The sequence below is a fragment of the Prunus persica genome, chromosome G3 (genome assembly GCF_000346465.2).
Source record: "Prunus persica cultivar Lovell chromosome G3, Prunus_persica_NCBIv2, whole genome shotgun sequence".
NCBI classification, from domain to species: Eukaryota; Viridiplantae; Streptophyta; class Magnoliopsida; order Rosales; family Rosaceae; genus Prunus; species Prunus persica.
In genome coordinates, this window is record NC_034011.1 from 8,801,711 (window position 1) to 8,805,385 (window position 3,675).

Below are 3,675 nucleotides of genomic sequence, written 5' to 3' on the forward strand. Positions count from 1 at the left end.
AACGCCCTTCTTACCTCTCAATGTTATGTCAAGCCCACCATTATTTGTGTGACAAAAGCCCTTGCCTGTGCTACCTATGCTGGGTGAAGAAATGGAAAGTACTAACCATAATTTGTTGTGTTCTTTGGTTTTTTTGATTTTGTGGTGCTTGTACGAGTCTTTTTTCTTCGCTCAGATACCTTCACGTGTTGGGAGCTATAAAATTGTCATATATTTAATATGGGCGGAGGACTTGCTAGTGCTAAAAACTACAATCGCGAGTTCAGCAGTGTCTATATAAGGCTTCAATTTCTACTCTATGTACTTTTATGGGCCTACAACCATGGCGATGCTTGGCCAATTGAAGCTGGGATTAGTATGCCAGCTTGATTTTCATCCTTCCACTATATTAATTGAAGATTATCAGACATACTGAAAGTGTGTGTGTGTATATGTATGTATATATAGACAGATAGTCTCTCATCCTGACAGTCTGGACATTATTGTCCTGCATCCACCATTGTAAGCAAGGAGTACACTTTTAAAACAAATTAATATTTAAAGAGTGGCTATACTTGTTATTTATGCGAATATTCTATACTATTTAAATATTTGAATGGATGTCAAGCATATAGCCGACCAGCTATACTGCATAAAAGTGTGTTCTTTTTTGTTATCAAGTAATATCTTACCATTTCAAAATTAATTTAATTTTTATGTATTTAGTGAATAATTATTATTGAAATATTTTACTAATTTCAATATTTACTTCATAAATTGTAATTAATTATTTTAAATTATTTTGTGGACTTTAATTTTCTACAAAATTAGTTTATTTTGTTTAATATGTTCAAATATTTTAATAGTATAGCCGTGCGACTGTACTATTAAAATATATTAATATTTAAAGCGTATAGCCATGCGGCTATACCTGTTAAATATATTTTAGTTTTAAGAGTATAGCCGCACGACGATACTTTTAAAATATTTAGACATATTGAATATTCGAACAGATTAAACTAAATAAACTAATTTTGTACAAAATAAAATAAAAAAACAAAGTCCACAAAATAATTTAAAATAATTAATTACAATTTATTAAGTAATTTTTGAAATTACTAAAAAATTTAAATACTAATTGTTCACTAAATTTATAATAATTAAAGCAATTAAAAAAGGCTAAGATATAACTTTTTATCTTTCAATGGATCCATCTGCTTTGAGTTTCACAGTATAGATCAACCCGCATCCCACAGTATTCTTTCCATACGGTAAAGGCACGAGCTCTCATGTGGCAATCTTCTGGAGAGCTTGCATGTAACACCCCGTCCCAAAAATACTGTTCAATTGATTATTTAATTGTGAATTTACAATTTTGCCCTTGGGGGTAGGGTTACTTTAGTCACTTTTCAATCTGGACGGTTTTTGAGGATTTTAGTAACACCATTTTGTAGAGCTCGCTCTCATGAATTCGTAGACACGTAGTGGGCTCAAATCGGAGTTATAACGAAGAAGTTGTGGCCAACGGAAGTGCAGTGGCAAAAACGTAAAATTTTCAAAGTTGGGTTTTAAAATACCCAATCAGCCTCTCTCTCTCTCTCTCTCTCTCTCTCTCTCTCTCTCTCTCTCTCTCTCTCTATGCACACGACTTTCTCTCTTTACAAGAGCGGCAGCAAATTTTCGACCGTGATTTTGTCGTCGTCCAGTGTCCGATTCGAGCAAAATTGGTTACAAAAGTTTCGTAACGATGTCCTCTATCTTACCCACATTTTCCCAGCTCAAAAACCCAAGGAAATTCAACTGAACTACTGGAAGTTCGAGTGATTTTTGAAGTTTCCGAGGCTGGTTTCAGCGATCTCGGTGGCGGTTTTCGTCAATCCAGGTATGAATCTTCATCCCATCCACGTGCTCTAGTTGTTTATGTTGGTATCTTCGATAAATTCTGAGGTTTTACATGTCGTTTAAAATACCCATTTTAGCCAACGGTTTCGACTTCAATTCGGCTAGTTCCGACTAGTTTTTGGCCGTGGTCCAAGAACAAAACTTGATCCCCTAGTAAGTCTGAATCTGTTGGCATAGGTATTCACTGGTGGTTTGGAGATTTTTCGTCGCTGAAAAATCTTTTAAGACACCCACGCGCTGCCGGCGGTGGGTGGCGGCCCATGGAGTTCTAAATTGTTACCCTTGTTGTCCTGAGCACGACGGCATGCTTGGATTTCGATTTGATTATCGTTTGACTGTCGAATGGATATTGCACCTGTTATGCGATATTCGGGTTCAATAGGTTTCGACCGTTCAATCGGTCCCATTTTCTAATGCGTTGTTCCTCGTACTTCTAAGATTTGTGTTGAAACTGGTGGATCGAGAATAGGAGTCCCGGATACTCCTAATCAATGATTCTAGAGCTAAGTAAACCGGTTACCGTCCGATTGTGTGATCGAGACCAAACTCTGAAAACTTGTTCATAGACCTTGTTGGACTTATAGTAAAGTTTGGATAGAAAATAGGAGGTTGTGGACCCCTAGAGCCCAATTGGTCAAATTCCGCGATCGGGGTCGAACCGACCGTTAGATCGTGACGGGACTTCTAGAATGGGCTGAACTTTTGGTTATGGACCAATAGGAATTGTCATATAGCAATTGGGGTTGTGGGCCCTTCGAGTCCAGTTGACTTAGATTGTGGGCTTTGTTGGCTCGGTCGAGGCCTTTTAGTAGTTGTAATTGTAATTGGAGGTTTGTTTTAAAATGATATTGTGTTTTCACCGTTTCATTAAATTTTTATGAATTATTATGTTATCGCTTTTACTTTCCATGAATAAGGAATGGCTTGGATAACCTGATTTTGGCATGAATAAGGAATTAATTAAATGCCTGATTGTATGTCTATATTTAAATATATGCTCGGTGGCTTGAAATCGATGAATGATGGATACTAGTTTTCTCAATAGTATGTTGTACATATTTGAATGTAGTTTGAGAATAGTTTTGAAAGATTATGCATGGTCAAGTTCAAGTTAAGGAATGTTGGGATTGATCACATTTTAAAAAAGGATTTTTGGTTATTTATTTAAAAATTGATTTTTGGAAAATTGAGAAAAAATTTGGAAACTGGATTAGGGGAAAAAGAGGAATTTTATGATAAGTTTGGAAAATGGTTTTCAAAACCCACCACCAGAGTACCGCCCCCCAAGTTGCCTTCGGAACAGTCTAGTCATTTATGACAATGCCCACGAGTCTCGGGGACCCCTGAACCATGTGGTGTGAGGATTTGCATTCTCGGGTTGATTATATCTTCCTGAGTCCTGCGAGGGGATTTGACGGATATGGGTTTCGGGCTGATCACCCGATTCTGCGAGGATATGCGTTCTCGGGCAGACCACGTATTCCCCGAGTTACATGGGAAAGTAGTGGGGAAAGTGAAGCCCTCCTCCCCCCTTGGGTTTTGTTTTCCCTCATCACTGGAAAGTTTGGGAAAATGAACCAACATTAAATGCACATTTTTCATGATCATTTTGTCCCCCTTAAAAATTTAGAATTACAATATATCATTAAATGCGTTCTCTTTTTATTTGAGTTAATACGGGTATAATTGGAAAATTATACAAATTTTGTTTTCCATTCCTACTCAAAACGAACATGGGAAACGAAATAAAGTGATATCTCCTGGTTACTTTCATTCCCATCTCTGAGAAATGAC

General features: G+C 36.9%; 1 protein-coding gene across 1 annotated transcript in view; it reads right to left on the reverse strand.

The window, feature by feature from the left end:
* LOC109947977 (exopolygalacturonase-like) overlaps positions 1 to 3,675 on the reverse strand; it is a 31,275-nt gene that overhangs the window by 1,151 nt on the left and 26,449 nt on the right. The gene's annotated exons all lie outside the window — the stretch shown is intronic.